Genomic DNA, 20,669 nt, shown 5'->3' with positions numbered 1-20,669 from the left:
ACTCCCTTCGTCTCAAAATAAATATCGCTGGTTTAGTATTTTGGGACGGCGGGAGTATATTTGGAGGGAGTATATTTGTGATAATCTTATCTGGTGAATGTCGGCTGAAAGAGGGATGTCAAACGAACGCTTTTCCTGCAGTTTTAGTAAACGAAAAATGCCTTCTTCTCAAGAAACTGTCATGTTATTCTGAAGAAGTTGTCATCCCCGCAACTAAAACCGCCAGCGAAATCGTTCGAAATGTCACCCACTCTCAGCGAACGTTCGCCAACTAAGAAGGCTCTTTTTATTTTTGGATTTAAGCATGTTCTAGTAGATCGGCCTAAAACCCAAATTTCCTCGTATATTTTTTTCTCCTAAAACTTTTCTCCACTAGCTGAGATATAGTCTAGAGTAGGCACTTCTTGAAAAAAAAGATATGTGTTGCATTGCTTCCTGCTCGTCCGCAACTTTCCCGCCCGATCCTAACACAACAACCATCGCTCACCTTGCCACTGGCCGTTCGCGGCACCGACGATTGGCGGAATGGAAAGCCTCACCCTCGCCCATGCCCGGAGACCCACCACAAAATTGGCTCTGCAAGGGAAAAACTTGATAAAGAGCTCCAGGTCGCCGGCGGTGGTCGCTATAGTCGCTCAACCGCCACAACCCTACCGCCCTTGGCCCAGTCATCCGGTAAGCGGGACTATTGGTCATCGACCAAGGCGGCGAAGAACATGACTACATTGGCAAAGAAGAAGAAATCAATGGTCGCCTCGACGCCACCTCCTCAACGTCCCGCGGCATCGATGACTACTGCTCGGCCTTCTACAACCGCACAGCCACCACATCCACCTTCGACGACCAAAGAGTAGAAGGATTCAGACGAGAATTGGAGCAAGGCCGATGTGCTCGAGGCTCGAAAGGTTAGTAAAATCTTTTTGTTCTGCAATTTTGCAACTGAATGATGCATGATTTGACTTTGATTGCTAGTTTTTTTTTTCTTTGTTATTGTAGTGAGCAAGTGAATGATGATGTAGAAGATTTCATGGAACAATTAAATGCAAGACATATAGCCAAGAGATGGCGAGAAATGCCGAGAGGTAGGAGGAGGATGAGGAGGTGGATGTGCCGGACACCCAAACATTGAAAAGGAGGAGCAAGTCATTCAACTACAACACTGAGGAAGATGAAGCTTTGTGGTGGCGCCAATGGTGGTGCCGGCAGGAGATCGTGAGGCCATTGTGAACTATGTTATCTTTTGGTCCACCATATGTTTGGTGGACTTCTTGAAATGAACTTGATCATTTGGTGCCTTTTGGCACAAATTACATTTATATTCGTTGGGTTGGATGAACTTCATTTATACTCGTAGTTGAACTGCGATGTGGTGTATTCGATTTGTTTATGTTTGTTTCAATTGTTTGAGCAAACGTTTGGAAAACTTGACAAAAGAAAATTTAGGGAGTAAGTTTTAGAAAACATTCTAGATAAGATTTTCTTAAATATAATTCATTTATTTTTGCGCGGGGGGGGGGGGGGGGGGAGGATATTTTTTTGGGATATTAAATACGTCTTGTGATTATAGGATAGGGAATATGCTACAGTTGCTCTATCTCTTACGAGACTAGAAGTAGAATTATATGCACTTCCAGTCTTTTGTATTCGGTAATGTTACCCAGCTTACGTTCGTTGGGAGAGGGGTGTCAAGTGGACGCCATTTGATGGCAGTTTTAGTTGTAAAGAAAAACCAGACGACAAATGTCTTCGTTGAAGAAACGGGCATGTCGCCGAGAAACAGCCACTGTCTCAAAAATAAAAACGCTAACGTTCGCATGTGCCACCCTACCTGGCGAACGTTCGCCGGTTCATGAGAATTCTTTGTACGTATTTTACACATGGTGGTTTTCATCGGTTTGGATAAACGAGACGCCATGTTTGTAGGATCGCCGGCGCCCCTTTTCTGTTCACCCTCCCTCCCATCCCTGCACGCCTCCAAACAGTGAGGCGGTTGCGCTCCGCAACAAAGGCGATCACACCATGCATGCACACTAGTGACTGATGCCGCGAGATAAACAACTAACACATGCGCTCATCCCCGGCCGGTTACTTGTTACCCCGGTTAACACAACACAGAAGCTCCCATGGCCACCGTGACCTCCTCCTCCCCCTCGTGCTCCAAGCCCAAGGCCGCCAAGCCGGCCAGGTACTGCCTGTGCGCGCCGACGACGCACCCAGGCTCGTTCCGGTGCAGGCTGCACCGCCCCACGGCGGCCAAGGCGGCAGCGGCGGCGCCTTCGTCGGAGCCTGAGGCGGCCAAGGAATCGGCTGAGAGGAAGGAGGCGGCGGCGGCGGCCGCACGCGCATTGCTCGCGCGGGTGGCGCGGGCGCCCGGGCGGGACGCTGGGAGGGTCAAGGGGTTTCAGCCTGGGCCTTCCAGGTTACGGATCATGGACCGGACGGGTGAGTCGGTGCAGACCGCAGAGGACGCAGTCTCGTGCCGTCACATGATGAAGTGCTATATATATGCGATATTTACTTTGAATCGGATCGTGTTGTAGTACGTGTTATAGCTAGTGTTTAGCTTGGCCTAGGGTTGGTTGGATGTAATGTACTAAAAGATTGGGAACTTTGGGGTGCCGATTGAAGTAATTCGGAATAACCATTCGTGGTTCATGTTCTTTCTTTGCACTCACAAATGTGAAATGTCCGTGTAGAACTCTACCAGTATGGTAGGGGAATCTCTATAAGTTTGGCATTTCTTTTTTTTTTTTTAAGAAAGACACGGCGGTTTCATTTTTTCCGAACAATGCGGACAAACTTTTCGTTACCGCCATTATTACCCTTCAGGATATCAAAGAGTGATACAAGGGTTTGAATCCACATGTTCAAAGATACACAAGAGGCGAGATCTCGAGCCACCTTTGGAAATGGACAATCACTGCAATGATGAGTCGGTTTTCTTGGTAGACATGAAATCTTTTCTTTCTATAGATGTGTGTGGTCGACTGGATAAATAATACCCCATTTTAGAAAGGGAAACGTTTGTCACCGGCAGGCCATACTAGCGTTGGGCCGGTCGCTTCGCCAGGCTGGCTCTTTTGACAAAAATAGCTAATATGAACACGACACGTGCTACCTTATCTTTTCCCAACGTCTGCATCCACTCTTTCTTCTTCCTCGCGCACGGAACCCAGGCCGACCCTCATTTACCTCTCCTCTATCCCTTCATGGAAGCACTCCAGCAAGCTTTTTTGAGTGGAGTGCGCCACGAGTCGCCGATGCTACGCCTACGGAAGTACTACCAGCAGGCATTGCTCGAGGGCCGCAATGGGGAACTCTGTCGACGGCCGCGGCCATGTGTTTTTCTCTTCTGTGATCCATCTAGGCGATGATGTGAGTCGGCAACACCACTTGCCGTCGTTGAGTGGATGGCTGCGCCCGCACACGTTCTCCTCCTCTCCGGTAGTGCCGTCGGCGGTGCTGGAGCTGCAACCTGCTGTAGTTTTTTCCGCGAGACCAAGCTAAAGCTGCAACCGGCCTTCACAAACACTGCAACCAACGTCGCGCCCTGCTACAACGGGCGTCAGGTTTTTGCTACAACCATGGCACCGGTGCGAAGAGCAGACTACGGTGGCACCGTTTTTGCTGCGACCGCATAAAGAAAAGCTACAATGGGCATCACGTTTCGCTACAACCATGGCGCCTGTGCAAAGAGCAGACTGCCGTGAACTTTTTTTGCTACAACCGCATAGCGAAGAGCTACAACGGGCGTCGCATTTTGCTACAACCATGACGCCGGTGTGAAGAGCGGACTACGCAAGCACTTTTTTGCCGCGACCACATAGCAAAAAAGCTACAACCGTTGTCGCATTTTGCTACGCCCATGACCGCCGGTGCTGGAATAGCATTCCTCGTCAGTGCCGGATGAGCTGCAGGTGTTTTGACGGCACTCCGTGGTGCTGGAACCGTCGACATGAAAAGTTGCAACCGACATCTCCGATACTGGAAGTGTTGGCCTGAAGCCCATCTATGATTCAACAGGAAGACCGGTACGTCGCCGGTGTTGTGATGCTACAACCGGCACCCCACCGTGCTGGAACCATCGACATGGAAAGCTGCAACCGGCAATCTCCGATGCCGGAAGACGGAGGCAATGGATGCTGGTACTAGAGATGTCGACTGCTGGAACCAGCGAATTTAGGCGCTGTAACCGTCGACTCTATTTGCTACAACCGGCCAACTGTAATGCTACAACCTGCTTTGCCGGCGTGCGATGCAATCCGATGCTAGCTGGGATGCTACAACCATTGCCGGTGATGCTGGAACTGAAGGCGCAATGTGCTGCAATGGAGGGCCATGCTACAACTGTCGCCGTCGTTGCTGGCACCGACGGCACGACGAGGGGCGAGTAATGGACGCCCAAAGCTACAACCAGCTGCCGCGATGCTACAACCGTTGCCGGTGATGCCGGAACCGACGGTGTGACAAGCGGCGAGCAGTGGACAGAGGGCGAGCATCAGGTAGTGGACAGCGGGCGAGCGTCGGGCAGTGGCGGGCAGTGGACGGCGGGCGAGCGTCGGGCAGCAACGAGCAGTGGACGGCGGGCGAGCGTCGAGCAACGGCGAGCAGGCTGTGAAACAGTGGCCGGCGGTTGCGGTGACAAGCGGAGATGTCGGGAGTGCTACAGAGGAGATACACACACGCGCAGTCGTGAAGATTTTTTCCTTTTTTTGCGTTGAATGTGCTCTGCGGGAAGCCAGGAAAGAAGACAGCTGCCAAATCCAACAGACGTTGCCGGTTGAATCGGGTGGCCCTGGTGCGACCGGCCGAAATTTCGGCCACGCACCGGCGTCTAGCGTTGCCCTTTTAGAAAGCGTTGAGTTGAGTATGGTCCAGTCGGACATCCTGACCTGTAGAACACTCCAACTCGGGGTCCAACACAACCACATCCAGTGACCACTGGACAACGTCAGATATAGGGTCGGACATAATGTTGAAGGTCCGGGCATGTCGGACACCAGGTTGGATAATCTGACCTAATGTGTACCCCATTCTAAAGAGCAAAGCGATATGCTGCACATTTGATTAGATAGTCTGACCCAGTGCCCGACCCTGGTATGTAGCACATAACAAGGTGGAATTTGGGGGTTCTCTCTCACATAGGTGTGAGTGGTATTTGGCTGATCTTATTTGTCAACTCCCACACTTATACACGACGTATCGCCTCTTTATACTATGACATACCTGCGACTCAAAAATGAGAAATCGGCGGTGGGAAAATTGACTAGTCGTCTTCTTTTATGCTTCAGCTACATTATTTAATCACCATTGGCATTAACACCAAAACCCTCATTAGGGCGGTTATCCTTTCAATCTCCCAATTTTTGGTGGCTGATGACAATATGATTAGACCAATTTCATAAAATATTATAATAAGCTTATTAATGGTTCTAGAGGTTTAGGTTGAGCTCCCCTTACATTTGTGCACACATAAGAGAATTCTTTGCATTTGAATACAAAGTGCACAAAGTAGGGTCAAGGCTTCCCCTAAATCCAAAGAAATAGGAGGGTGCAAAAGTGAAAATAGATGCACAAGGTGAGTTCCACTTTTGCAACAAACTTATGACATAAGAGATGACTTCAAAATAATTCATGCATATAACATAGTCATCTCAAATGACAGCAAGTGTGTGTGTGTGCGCGCGCGTGCGTGTGCGCGTGCGAGGGGGGTGACATGGCATGGCATGACATAGCAAGACAAGAACATGAAATGAGAGAAACTATGATTATGGAAATAACAAGATAAGCATCAAGCATAGCCACAAGTCACAACATATAACATGCTCTCATACATAACATAAAGGTAGCCCCACACACAAATAAAGTACTACGTATGTCATGCGAAGTATTAGACATCAGCAAGCTCAAAAAGATCCAGCGAGAAGTGAGAGCTTGTCAAATAACCATATATAGCTCGAAGCAAAACCTAAATAAAGCAACTGTAACATCCCAAAATTCAATTCTGTTTGGAATGATAACTATTTAAAATAGGATTAATTAAAATTTTCTTGTGTTGCTTGCTTAGCTAGATTTGACTACCATTTGAAACTTTTGGGGTTTAAATGAGCTTTAAATTGAGAGGGAAAAGATATTTTCCCAATATCCAATTATGAATTTGATTGGATTTTTTATTATTTGGAGTTCAAAAACATTTTTGGGAATTACTTAGAACCCTATGGCCCAGAATAGTGTTTATAAAAATATTTATGTCATTTTATGGCTGGAAATAAATTTCACTAAGCTCCAAAGATTATGCTGGGCTTATTTGGATATTTGTGGAATTTCCCAATTTGAAATGGATTGATTTATAAACTTAGTTGGAATTTCAAATAGGAAATAAAATAAGGAAACCTAACCCTAAAGCCTAATAGGATGCAACACATTCCTATATAGCGCACTCGAAATAATGTTAGTTTCTAATCATCATTGTCATTAACACCAAAAACCCTCATCGCAGACAGCCTTTCAGATTTCATTTCCTACTCCAATATAAAACCTTGTTTTCAATGTAATGATGTCATCAATAAGAGAAAACTGAGTATCATCAGTAACATCTTGAGCTAATTTCTGTAAAATCTTGGAGTTGTCAAGATCTCCTATGTAACTTTTTTAATGTTAGTGAGCCGGTTTGGTTGAACCACTGTAATTTGTGCAGAAAATGATGCAGTCTAATCTTTTCTTGACAGTGCATCAACAACATGATTTCACTTCCCTTTCGTGCATTCAATGGAATAGTCATATATAGTCCAATAACTTCAAAAATCAACAGTGCCTTATGATGCATGTCATATGTCAATTTATGCGTAGTCATGAATTGAGAGATAGTTGATGTGTTTTGATAATCAGGGGATTTCCTAGAAGATAGTGTCTCCATTTCTTAATTGTCTCTAAACTTGCCATGGCCTCTTTTTCATAAACTGACTTCCCAGAGACTGTGGACTAATAGCTTTGCTAAACAATGCTAATGACATGCCTCCCTCCATGAGCATTGCTCCCAAACCTGTTCCACCAGCATCAACCTCAATTGTAAAAAGCTTACTACAATTTGGGAGTGCTAGTACTAGGCATGAAGTTCTTATATGTTTCGGTTGGTGGAAAGATTGCTTGTTATGGTGCAGCTAGATGGAGGGCGTGAGAGGGCCGGCCGGGGGCCTTTTGCCCACGGCAGGGCAAGAGGGAAGGGATTTCCTTCTTAATTCTTGCTTGATTAGATTGATACATCTCCTCCATTTATATAGAAAAGAGGTTTAATTGACTCCCAAGCAAGGCTTACTTGACCCCTAAGCAAGCGACCCTTATCTCTAATTAACCCTAAGACTAACGGGCTATACCGCCAGCCCAGGCCATTAGGCCCATTACGTACTCTAACACTACACCCCACCTGGACATGCAGCTTGTCCTCGAGCTGCAGCCTAACCAACTTATAACCATGACTCGACGCAACACAAACCTAACACCTAAAAACAAGTCTTTTACATCTCGGCTTGTTTTATTACTCTCAACCTGAAATGAACTGGGATGATTTATTTTGGACCCCTTAACAAAAAATGGACACCATCCGCACGTCAGACGTGCACGTGTACAGCCACCTGGATCCCATGGACACCATCTGGACAAAAGGAGTGCATGTGTATGGCCACCTGGAAGTGGTCGCAAGAGCGACCAGCAGAGGCGCCCTCATGGCGGCCGCCGGAATGCAGTGGTGCTACGCGGTGCGCTCCTGTCGGTGACACCCTGCTGTCTCCCCGCCAGAGGGTTGTTGGTATGCACCGCACAGAGAAGAGTGGAGGGCTTGCGATGGAAAATGACGAGGAGGGGTGCGCCCCCCAACCGCCGATGTCGCAGACTTTGAGGTCGCTGCCCGCGGGGAAAACAATATGCCCAAGATCCCCGACGCAGCGGACGAGATCGAGGTCCTTTGCGCAGCGAAGCGTAGCTGGGAGGAGCGGTAGCTGCAGACCACGCATCTCCCGCACACGCCGATGCGCTAGGAGGCCGCGCGCAGCAGCCTGCAGCCTCACCGCAGTCGACACGTGGCGGGTAGTGATCCAAGCCGGAAGCGGTGACGGCGACGGCGGGAACTTGATCTGCTGGATGGAGACGCCCTGGGGAAGCGGTAATGGCGATGACGGGAACTTGATCTGGTGGATCGGGACTCCCGCCGGCGCGGTCGATGCGGGGCCGGAGCTGACCGGCGGTGGCTGCTGCAGCGGAGCGCCGGGCGTGGCGGAGGCCGCCAGGAGCGGCGACTGCCACTGTAGCCCGGGCGGGGTGGTGGTGGCGGTGGATGGCAGCTGCAGCAGCGACCCGACGAGCGCGACGGGGACGCCCTGGGGCAGCGGCTGCTGCGGCGGAGGCTGCCAGGAGTGGCGACTGCCACTGCAGCCAGGGCAGGGCGGTGGATGGTAGCTGCAGCGGCCCGGTGAACGCGGCGGAGGCCGCCTGGTGCAGCGGCTGCTACAGCAGCCACGGCGGCGTGGTGGCGGCGATGGACGGCGCAGCCAGGTGCGATCCGTGGGACCCGACCAAGAACATGTGGATCTCCTGGACCGCCTGGGTTAGGTCCCGCAGTGCCTCGGACAACTCCTCCGGGGTGAGGACGATGGGGCAGGCGCGACGGAGGATCCCAGCGCAGGCAGGAGCGGGGCGACGGTGGTCGCCTAAGGCGACGAGGTGACCGGCAGCGGAAGAGACGGGTTGGGTGGCGGTAAAGACATGATCGAACCGAAGCTAGCTGATACCAAATTGTTATGGTGTTGCTAGAAGGAGGGCGTGAGAGGGCCGGCCGGGGGCCTTTTGCCCACGACCGAGCAAGGGGGAAGGGATTTTCTTCTTAATTCTTGCTTGATTAAATTGATACATCTCATCTCTTTATATAGAGAGGTTTACTTGACTCCCAAGCAAGGCTTACTTGATCCCTAAGCAAGCGACCCTTATCTCTAATTAATCCTAAGACTAACGGGCTATACCGCCAGCCCAGGCCATTAGGCCCATTACATACCCTAACATTGCTCATGTATCTCTTCCCACTGAAATTAATCTTTTTTTAAAAGCATCATGAAGTGGTCTGCATATTTTCCCTATAATATTTAACAAATCTTCTACAATAACAGCAAGTCCCAAAAATCCTCTCAGTTTGGTAATGTTATCAGGAGAGGGCCAGTTTACTATGTCTCCCACTTTGCTTGAATATGTAGCAACCCCATGAGCAGACAAAATGTATCCCATACTAGAAGAACGCCCGTGCGTTGCAACGGGACCACATTAACTTTAAGAGTTCAATATTAATCATGTTAATAATACATTTAATATTCTCATACATATCAAGTGACACTGGCGGCCTTTTTTGTCAATTTAGCAACGGGCTCAGTTGCAACGGGCTCTTTATACATATCAGACAACTCGCTACTACTTAAACTACAACTATGGCTACCAATATTTTTTTATCAATTTAGCTCAGCAATAGTGCCTGGCTTAATAGACTGCTTTGCATTCACCCCCTCAGAAGACAGAGAGAACCAACTCAACATGTCAGAAGATTAACAGAAATTTCATTTGTATGGCATGAACATATAGCAGGAGCACCAACACATAGATCAGCAGAGAGCAGAGCACAGCATGCACACACTCGGGCCATCTATATCATACACACACAGCAACGCACACACGCATCACGCTGGCATACACATACAGAAAAGCAGGCACACACGCATCATGCGCATTGGCCGGTGCGACGCACGCAGAGCAAGTACGTACGCACGGAGAGCAAGCTAGCAAGCACGCACGCGTCCAACCCCGCCGCTGCATGCGCTGGCAGAAGGTGAGGCAGCAAGGGAGACTGCACATTGAAGCTGTCCATGCAAGGCTGGAGGTGCTGGGCCGGCGACGGCGGTGTCGGGACGGTGCTTGATTCGTTCCCGGTGGCGTGGAGCTTGGGGCGACAACGCGGCGATAGCTAGTGCTCGGGGATGGGGGTTTGGGGCGGGGGCAGTCGACCCGATGGCTGGCGAAGTTAACGGGCTCGGGCGGCTGGAAATTCGGCGGGTGGCGGCGGCACAGCGTGAGGATGGGACATGCGGAAAACCTAGCGGGCGTTCAACTACCAATACCCACGCCTTTTTTTAGGGGAATTGCTTGTGAAAATAAGGTGCGACGACGACTTAGCGAGCGGATCCCCTTAAAAGAGACATAGCGAGCAGATTCCCTTAAAACTGGTAGGAATGGATACGATTGATGACGTTGATAAATAGTGGTGAATGTTGGCCTAATTTACTATCATCATGCATGAAAACGAATCATCAAGAAAAAGAATACTTCCTATTACTACACTCATAGGAAGCTTCCTAATCTCTGCTACCAAACAGTTTCTGCCCAAACAAGGAAGGAAAGTTATGGACGTGATTCGGAAGGAAACAAACGTTATGAAGATTAATTAATTTAGATTTGATATTTAGAGATTGATTGTGATTGATTCTTTTACATAAAGACATTACTAAATAATTTGCGTTAGTATTGAAAGTTCTGATCCGTTCAGTTTTTTTCGTTGTGTGAGAGGGTGAAGTGAAAATAAACCGATGAAGTGGGGGAAGCGACGAAAAAAATCTACGACGGTTAACCTACGAAAAAAACCGGACGAAAATGATGGGACGAAAAAAAACCTGGAAGCGAGACTACCAACTGCTCCATTAGGAGTAGAGATAATTAACTTCAGATGTAGCAAATGAGTACTTGCTTTTTTAACTGGCAAATTGTTCATTCTGAGCATGACCCAGTGTGATTTGTAGATGCTGCAAACATGCTCCTCCAGTGTTTTTCGCTATATGCCGATACACCATAATTTTTTTTATCAGAATGAATTTTCTAATATAAGGCGCAAACACACTGTTCGTTAAAAATTGAGAAGTAGCATGGGCATTAGTAAGGCCCAAGGGAATGTTGCCTTGGGAATATCATGTGTTGTCATTCTGATTTGATGGAAACCTGACCTAAGGTCCAAGTTTGTGAAAATTGTTGCTCTGTTTAACTCATATAGTGGAAATTTATTTTTGATAGTCAAGAAATTTAATTGCTTGTAGTCAATACACAATCTCCAACCCCCATCTTTTTTTCCTGGCCATAACAGCTGGTAAAGAAAATGGGCGCTTAGTGATAGTAATACGTATGTGAAGATATACAACAACGAACATGTGCGTCACATCGATAATACATCTGTATACGTAATACAGTATATTTGTATACGCATGCGAAGATATACAGAAGCAAACAGGTGTGTCACGTCGATAAATATATCTGCATACATATGCGAAGATATACAGAAGCTACATTATCTTGCAAAACATTCCAAAAGAATACCTTGCGGCGTGCGAGATAGGAGATAAATTTGGAATGCCAATCAAGGAATCTGGTGCCGTTTAGGCTAACAAGATGGAGTAGATGATTTGAAATCCGGCTTGGTTTCAGCCCGAGACAAGATAGGATGCATACAAGGACTACGTGGTGCGAAAACCCAACTCGTGATTGGGTTAAGGAGTTCTAGCCGATACACAATTTTGTGATGCAACATCGACGAAACACATTGATTACATCAGTCATCATTCCGATAGCAGCAACAGCTTCAGGCAGACTCTTAATAGAATATGCTACATATAAATTTAGCAAACAAAGCTACCCATGCTAGTAGAAGTAGAACCCTGGCTAACAGAACTCTGTCCAGCCTTCACAGAGCACATTCCAACAACCGAAACCATTACCCAGAATGGATACTGCAGACAGAACACTTGCGCTTCTTGTAAGATCTTGGGCGCCGAAATATGCAGGCACGTTTGAGTTCAGAGGCAGGAAAAGGGATCATCAGAAGACAAATCTGATCCCGCTTCGATGCTCCAAGAACTTCCGATAGGATTGCTACTGACCTCGAATCGCACTTTGCAGTTCGTATTGGCCCAATTAGCACAACTAAGATACCCCAGTTTGGCAACCACCACTTGCCTCTCAGTGTAAGTTAGGTCTTGTTTAATTTGGATGATCAACCTCTCCAGCTTCAGTGCATTCTCCACGATGAACATGATGAAATCAAACTCGTGATCATTCCCTTGTAGCTCACAGAACGACAGAGTCTTGAGGTACGACTGGACACACTCAATAGGACTTGTCTCCTGCCAGAACTTGAGACTACGGTTGCTGGTGTTTTCTTCAAGAAAAGACTGCAAATTGGATGAGCAAACAGTTCAGCTGCACGTGGTGCTGATTACGCAGGCAGCAGCATCTGATTCAATGTACTGATGATGCTCGAAATGCCAAATGAAGCGGGGGGGGGGGGGGGGGGGGGGGGGGGGGATGTTACCTCGACAATCAGCGTCTCCAAGTTAGGAAAGCATCTTGACTTGACTGCGATCTCCAAAATGCACTTGCAAAGCCAACATCTGGAGGCTTGACACAGTGGTACGTGCGCTCGCCTTTGTTCCAGCCTTCAATGCATCGAAAGAGCACAAATTGATCACACATGATTGACATTTAATCTTCTAACATTTGGTGAAGGTTATTTGCTCGGTAACCTTACCAGCTTACATGTGCTAATTATGCGGTGATCGACTGGGTACTTGCGTTTTACTCAATCCGTTTATTTAGAATAACAGATTAATAATATAGAGTGTTTAAGGTGCACCGGACATATTTGAGACCTAACGTTAGGACTCAATAAAGCTGCATGTATTATTAATTTCTGAAAGATACATTACTAGCATTGCGATATCAAATACAAACACAGAAATGATCGGGTTTTGGATTCTAAATACTGGGAACCAAAAACATTAAAATATAGTTCATCAAAACAAATATCTAGATTTCAAATATCTCTAAATAGTTCAAAAATATTTAAAGAAACATGATTCAAAGCAATAGAAGAAAAAAGTAATGTTAGGATATTGTGGTCACAACATGCTTTTCCGACACCCTATATATTCAAAGCCAGTGCTACCAAAAAAATGTGATAAAGCACGAGCAGATCGCTGTTTTCTGCACTTTCAATGCTTCACGAGAATATGTAAAGAGGTAGTAGTATAAAAGTCTAGACCTACGAGGAACTAGGCAACCTTCCATTGATGGAAGAAATAAGCATCCAAATGGTAAAGAGATATATGTCATGTACTCCCTCCGTAAAGAAATATAAGAGCATTTAGACAACTTAATTATAAAAGATAATTAATCCTTATAAAACCCCTATCTTTCTAAAAAGTGATATAACATGCTATAGATAGAATGGCCACATGGTAAAACCTTACCTCCTAAGAGACAAGTAGAGTACCTTAAAAGTGTTCTTGTATACTAACAGAATCAAAACTATCCTTTGATTCTATTGTTTGGATGTATACTAAAAGTAAAAACACATTAGTTTGGTCTAGGAGTACGAAAAGCAGGGCCACCTCATGAAAGAAACAGATAACTGGAGATCAATTAATCATGTAAAATTTTAAACGGAGAAGGAAGGGGTGCAAAAGGATCGAAACTTGAGCTAAATTATTATAAGCAAGCAATTATGTAATTGTAAATGAGGATCAAGGAGCTATGACTTGTAACTGCAAATGAGCAACAAACGGATGCGAAATTGGAAATGATATATGGCCCATAACTCATGTTACACTGTTCAAAGTTTCAGCCATCAATCCATATCACCGTAAGGCAAAAGTATGATTACCAATGTTCTAAATCCTAAACAAGCAGTCATACATACTCACCATGTACCCCGTCCAGTAATTGATTGCCTGACTAATTGCCCAGTATTTCGGTTTATCATGTCAATTGCCCGTTTTTGCTAATCTTACTCGGTGTCGGCATATAGTATGACTGTATGACTACTGCTCAATAAACTGAATTTTAGAACATTGGTCGCTTTTAGCATTTGACTCATCTATTGCTTCATGCAGAAACCTTGTTCATGAGAAGAAATGCAATCTGAGATATGAGTGGACAATTTGCCGTTGCGCGTACCTTGATGATGGTGCTGCCAATCTGCAGAATGTGCACTCCTGGCTCCAGATATCCCAGCACACGCAGCTTAGGGGCATGGCCAATCTTGACTGTCGTGCTCATTGCGCCTACACGGCCCCGCTCGCTCCAATTTCTCCAGAGGAAGAGACGCTCCAGGCTTGGGGCGTTCACCACGGCGACCTCCTCCAGGATGGACAAGCAGAACTGCGCACACCGTAGGCTCTGGTTGGCGATACGAGCTTGCAATGAGGCCAGGCTTCCATGGAACGCGAGGATCTCCAGCACGGGGCTCACGGCGAGCAAGAACTCCAAGTCTTTGTCCTTCATGACGACGCAGCCAAGCACAAGCTCCCGAAGGTTGGGGAAGCCGGCGCCGCGTGGGAGGGCGGTGGTGTCCGGGAACACCCAGGCGCCGAGGCAGAGCCGGGAGAGGGAGGCGCAGCTGAAGAGCGAGGATGGGAGGGGCAGGCCGGGAAGGGGCCAGGGGCGATTGACGAAGACGAGCTCGTCGACGCCCTTGGTGGCAAGGATCTGGAACCAGCGCGCGAGCACGCGGCGGTCGGTGGCGTCCATAAAGCTGCAGGTGAGGCTGACGAAGGGGAATGGCCCAGGATGCGCCTTGAGGGCGGCGGAGACGGCGTCGGTGACGGCACGCGAGACGGCACCGGCGCGGGCGGGCCGGCACTCCGCGTCGCCCCTGGAGAGGAGGTGGGTGTCGACGAGGACGAGCGGCACAGAGCGCCAGAGGCCGCGCCAGCGGGAGGAGAGCACGGTGGTGCGCGCGCTGTCCTTGGCGGGGAGGCGAGAGAGGACGCGACGGAGGAGATCGTCGGGTAGGCAGCTGAGGCGGTCCGCGCTTCCGTCGGCGGCGGCGGCCGTGGCGGCGCAGCACAGGGGGGCGAGTGTGGAGACGGGTGGCTTGGGGAGGAAGGAGTAGAGGAATGAGAGCATCGTGTGCGTGTGGAGGTTCAGCGTCTCCGGGGCCAGCCCGTGCAGCATCCTCAGAGGCACCGTCGTGTCCTCCCCGACGGGGACGGTGGTGGGGCAGCTTGGCCCGGACATGGCGATCGTGGCCGCGGCGGCGGCGGCGGAGGAGGAGGGTTTTGGGGGAGGGCGACGCGAGCAAGGTGGGGGTGGTGTGTCAGGCCAAAAATGCTACACGCACAAGGAGATTGCTATAGATTGATTTTTACGGGGAGACGTGGCCTCCTCCCAAACACAAAGCTCCCTTTCCCCGAATTTCACTATGGCCCCTCTCCCATCCTCTTTCAAGCTAGATTTTGTCATCTCATTAAGTTCAACTAGGGCAAGTTCAACCCGGTCCATCAAATCTCGTTTCTAAATGTTCAGACCAGACAGTCCAAAATCTATTGCCATCCAACGTCGGTCACCAAATTCGTCTGAACCAATTTGAATGTCTAACCGAAACCAAACACGTGGGAGGTTTGCGGGTGTCCGGACCTCAGCCACGTCGGACTCTGACATGCCCGATCCACCCAAAAAACCCATCTAGAGCTCGCGCATTTGGACATCAACCGCTGTTTCCACGCCAAAACACACCCTTTCTCACTGCCTCTGCCCCCGATTGCCCTATACCTTTGCGGGTCATTCCAACATCCGCCACCACCGGAGGACGTGACGGAGACCAATGGCTTCGCCACCACACTCTTGGAGTCGGGGCAAGATCTAAGTACAAACAAGTTTATTAGCTTTTTGCTCGCACAAACTTCTAACGGAACTACTTTTCTCTGCTAGAGCTCTAATGAGATGCACGGTAGGAGCATGGGCAACTGCCCAGGCTCGCCGGGTATTGCCTCCTCCAATTCTCTTCCCATTGAAGTCGAACGATGATGGTCGCCCGCAAGGTAGCATCCGGGAAACTGTGGTGGTGGTGGTGGTGCAGTTTTTTAAATTATCTTTAACTTATTGCCTCTTTGATGTTGTAGTAAGCATAAAATATGTTGGGTCTGCAGTGCTTTCATTGTTTGACGTGCTACATTTTTATGGCACAAGATCTTTAAATTTGTTGCATAAGTACTTTTTTATCACAATGGTATTAATTTTTTTGATAAAATTCTCCTCTCTTTATTACACTGCAACCATTGTTACATTCCTTAGTAAGAGAGGGATGAGCTCGGTAGAAGGCTCATCAAGAAAACTATTACAAAGCGGGCCCTTGGTCGAAAAATCTAATTCATGAGCAGCAGTATTTGCCTCTCTTGGGCAATATGATAACAGTCATCCAAGATTGCAACAGCTCCTCCTGTAGATTGTCCTCCCTCATTCATCATGTTGATGATATCGATATTGCATAGTTGACTATAATCCTATTACACCTGGTAGTTTGAGATAGAGAAAGTCTGTACCGCAAAGCAATGTCTATAGCGGTGATACAATCATTGCGGTAGTTTGTTCTCCAGTTGCATGTGTTAATAAACTTTTCTCCATCATCTCTTATAACTGTATCTATTGTCCCTTTAAGAAGACCATGATTGAACGAGGCATCTACGTTTAGTTTTACATGTCCCCTAGGAGGTTATACTCCCAACGTCATGTTTTACTCTTGGCCTTTGGAGCAGCGATCGTAGTGTAGTTCATTGTTAGAACTCGAATGGAAGATGAAATTTGTATAGCACTTTGATTTTTGTCGCCGGTAAAGCTTCATTCTCTCCCGCCATAAGTACCAACACGTGATCGCATAATTTCATGCACATTTACTTGCTCCAAACTCATTCATCTCATGTTCATATTGTTCCAGGAGAAAATCGAGCACTCTCTCATGCCTTGTCCATCAAGCATGCATTTAGGCCTAAGTTCCCACCAAACATGTATAACTGATGGGCATTGGAACAAGGCATGTAGGGGATCGTCGGCTCCTCTTGGGAAGAGATTTTAATATGCATGTTTGATAGATTGACTCTCCATGGAAGAGTACCATGGAGATTCTTCCATACAAAGACTTTTACTTTCGTCGGACATTGTAGACCCCAAACTTTCTGTCATACACCACCAATTTATCCTCCTCCTTGTCCATTAGAGCGATGGAGATTTGCACCATATCTAAGGTCCCATTCAACATTTTAAGATGACTTAATGATACGTCTCCAAGGTATCTACTTTTCCAAACACTTTTTCTCTTGTTTTGGACTCTAATTTGCATGATTTGAATGAAACTAACCCGGGATGGCGCTATTTTCAGTAGAACTACCATGGTGTTATTTTTGTGCATGAATAAAAGTTCTCGAAATTGGCTGAAAATTTACGAAGAATTATTTTTAAATTAATAAAAAATATTAGCAAAAAGATCTACTATAAGGGGCCAGCACAGGGCTACAAGCTCAGGTGGCGCCCCCTAGGGCACGCCACGTGAGCTTGTGGGCCCCTCGAGCCTCTGTTTGCCCTACATTCAGTCCCATAAGTTTCTGAAGGAAATATGCCCTAGAGGCAATAATAAAGTTGTTATTTATATTTCCTTATATCATGATAAATGTTTATTATTCATGCTAGAATTGTATTAACCGGAAACTTAGTACATGTGTGAATACATAGACAAAACTAAGTGTCCCTAGTATGCCTCTACTTGACTAGCTCGTTAATCAAATATGGTTAAGTTCCCTAACCATAGACATGTGTTGTCATTTGATGAACGGGATCACGTCATTAGAGAATCATGTGATGGACAAGACCCATCCGTTAGCTTAGCATAATGATTGTTTAGTTTTGTTGCTATTGCTTTCTTCATGACTTATACATGTTCCTCTAACTATGAGATTATGCAACTCCTGAATACCGGAGGAACACCTTGTGTGCTATCAAACGTCGCAACGTAACCGGGTGATTATAAAGATGCTCTACAGGTGTCTCTGATGGTGTTTGTTGAGTTGACATAGATCGAGATTAGGATTTGTGTAGGATCGAAAGTATGTCTAGAGGGGGGTGATTAGACTACTTGACCAATTAAAAATCTATCATTTTCCCAATTTTAGTCTTTGGCAGATTTTAGCTATCTTAGCACAAGTCAAGCAATCTTAACACAATTCAAGCAAGCATGCAAAGAGTCTATGAGCAGCGGAAAGTAAAGCATGCAACTTGCAAGAATGTAAAGGGGGTTTGGAGAATTCAAACGCAATTGGAGACATGGATGTTTTTGTCGTGGTTCCGATAGGTGGTGCTATCGTACATCCACGTTGATGGAGACTTCAACCCACGAAGGGTAACGGTTGCGCGAGTCCACAGAGGGCTCCACCCACGAAGGGTCCACGAAGAAGCAACCTTGTCTATCCCATCATGGCCATCGCCCACGAAGGACTTGCCTCACTAGCGGTAGATCTTCACGAAGTAGGAGATCTCCTTGCCCTTACAAACTCCTTGGTTCAACTCCACAATCTTTGTCGGAGGCTCCCAAGTGACACCTAGCCAATCTAGGAGACACCACTCTCCAAGAAGTAACAAATGGTGTGTTGACGATGAACTCATTGCTCTTGTGCTTCAAATGATAGTCTCCCCAACACTCAACTCTGATATGGATTTGGTGGAAAGAAGATTTGAGTGGAAAGCAACTTGGGGAAGGCTAGATATCAAGATTCATATGGTGTGAGTGGAATATCTTGGCCTCAACACATGAGTAGGTGGTTCTCTCTCAGAAAATGTGTATTGGAAGTGTAGGTATGTTCTGATGGCTCTCTCCACGAATGAAGAGTGGGTGGAGGGGTATATATAGCCTCCACACAAAAACTAACCGTTACACACAATTTACCAATCTCAGTGAGACCGAATTGAGAAACTCGGTCGGACCGATTTAGCAAACCTAGTGACCGTTAGGATTTTCGGTGGGACTGAGATGCAACTCGGTAGGACCGATATGGTTAGGGTTAGGGAATAACGTAATCTCGGTGTGACCGATTACACAAACTCGGTGGGACCGATTTTGGTAATAAGCTAACCAGAGAGTTGGTCAGGTAAACTCGGTGGGACCGATCGCTCATTTTAGTGGGACCGAAATGTTACAAAAGGGAAACAGAGAGTTTACATTGCAATCTTGGTGGGACCGATCGCTCATCTCGGTAGGACCGAAACGTTATGAAGGGAAACAGAGAGATTACAACCCCATCTCGGTGTGACCGAGATCCCTATCGGTGGGACCGATTTGCCTAGGGTTTGTGGCAGTGGCTATGACATCTGAACTCGGTGGTGCCGGATAGAAAGAATCGGTGGGGCCGTGTTTGACTTTTGGTTTAGGTCATATGTGGATGTGGGAAGGTAGTTGAGGGTTTTGGAGCATATCACTAAGCACTATGAAGCAAGAACCTCATCAAGCAACACCTCATCCCTCCTTGATAGTATTGGCTTTTGCTATAGACTCAATGTGATCTTAGATCACTAAAATATAAAATGTAGAGTCTTGAGCTTTGAGCTTGAGCCAATCTTTTTGTCCTTAGTATTTTGAGGGGTCCACTTTCCTCATCCATGCCATGCCAATCATTGAGCTTTTCCTGAAATATTAATCTTGGAATAGCATTAGCTGAATGAGCTATATGTTGTTAGGAATTACCAAAACCACCTAGGAATAGTTGCACTTTCAATCTCCCCCTTTTTGGTAATTGATGACAACATATAGATCAAAGCTTCGACGAATGATAATAAGAGTGAAAAACATTGTCGCTTTGAGAAGTATGTGAAAAGCAAGAGCTCCCCCTAAATTTGTGCATAGTTTATGATTTGCTTTGGACTGCAAATGCACAGAGAATTAGGCTCATGGGTTACTCTTCCATGTCACATACATCTTGGTGGAGCGCTCAAAATGATAATAATTAAATACATGCACTCATCACCAAGCAAAGTGAATGATCATATAGGGATAAAATGATAATGTCATCCAACAAGCATTAATGTAGCATATGATCAAACACACATGATCATCCAAGTATCACACAGACAGAAAGTATCTCAAACAAGCAAATAAAGTTCAACCACCAAAGCAAGAGAGAATAAAAAAAAGCAACGCTCTCTTTCGAAGCCTATGATCTATACATTTTTCTCCCCCTTGGGCAACAAGTTACCAAAAAGTTCCTAGAAAATGCATAGCACTAAATCGTCTCTCAGACTTGGTCTTCAGGTGGTGGTGTCTGGATAACTCCAAGAACGAAGGCTTCAGTCGATGTGGATGGAGCTGATGGAGTAGGTGCTAGAGCTGGTGGCACTGAAGCTATAGCTGGTGCAGATGAAGTGGCTCTGGTGTCTGGAACAGGCACTGCAGCAGACCTCTGAGCTCTAGGCACTCTGGCAAATGCATCAGTGGTTGTCTTGCCCTTCCTCTCCTGCATATCATCCTGAAGTTGCTCCACAATAGACTGGATCTCAGTTACCTTCACATCCAAGTCATAGAACTTCTGCTCCACGATCCTTTCCAAGCTCTACTAGTTTTGAGTCAGGGTGGCCAGTCCCTTCTCAATCCTCAGAGTGGAGGCAATCAAGTAGCCAAGCTGATCTTGCTTGCTCTTCAGAAGATACTGAGATGCTTCTTCAGTAGTTGGCATCCTTACAGCCTTTTCAGCCTTTGCCTTCTCCTTCTTGGCTTGTGCGTGCACAGAAGATGGTTCATTTTCATCCATCACCACAGTCTTGTCCTCAAATTCTGGGTA

At 46.9% G+C, this 20,669-nt stretch overlaps 1 pseudogene across 1 annotated transcript; it reads right to left on the bottom strand.

Moving 5' to 3' along the window:
- Positions 1 to 11,536: 11,536 nt before the first annotated feature.
- On the bottom strand, positions 11,537 to 15,192 carry LOC123132452 (putative FBD-associated F-box protein At1g05080; annotated as a pseudogene). Its single transcript, XR_006464734.1, has 3 exons — positions 14,029 to 15,192; positions 12,386 to 12,509; positions 11,537 to 12,245 (listed from the first exon to the last, which is right to left on the bottom strand). The product of XR_006464734.1 is annotated as a putative FBD-associated F-box protein At1g05080 (transcript).
- Between the last annotated feature and the right edge of the window lie 5,477 nt (positions 15,193 to 20,669).

This window comes from Triticum aestivum, chromosome 6A (assembly GCF_018294505.1).
Source record: "Triticum aestivum cultivar Chinese Spring chromosome 6A, IWGSC CS RefSeq v2.1, whole genome shotgun sequence".
Lineage (NCBI taxonomy): Eukaryota > Viridiplantae > Streptophyta > Magnoliopsida > Poales > Poaceae > Triticum > Triticum aestivum.
The sequence above is the reverse complement of the archived record's forward strand: the minus strand, read 5'-3'. Positions and strand labels throughout refer to the sequence as shown.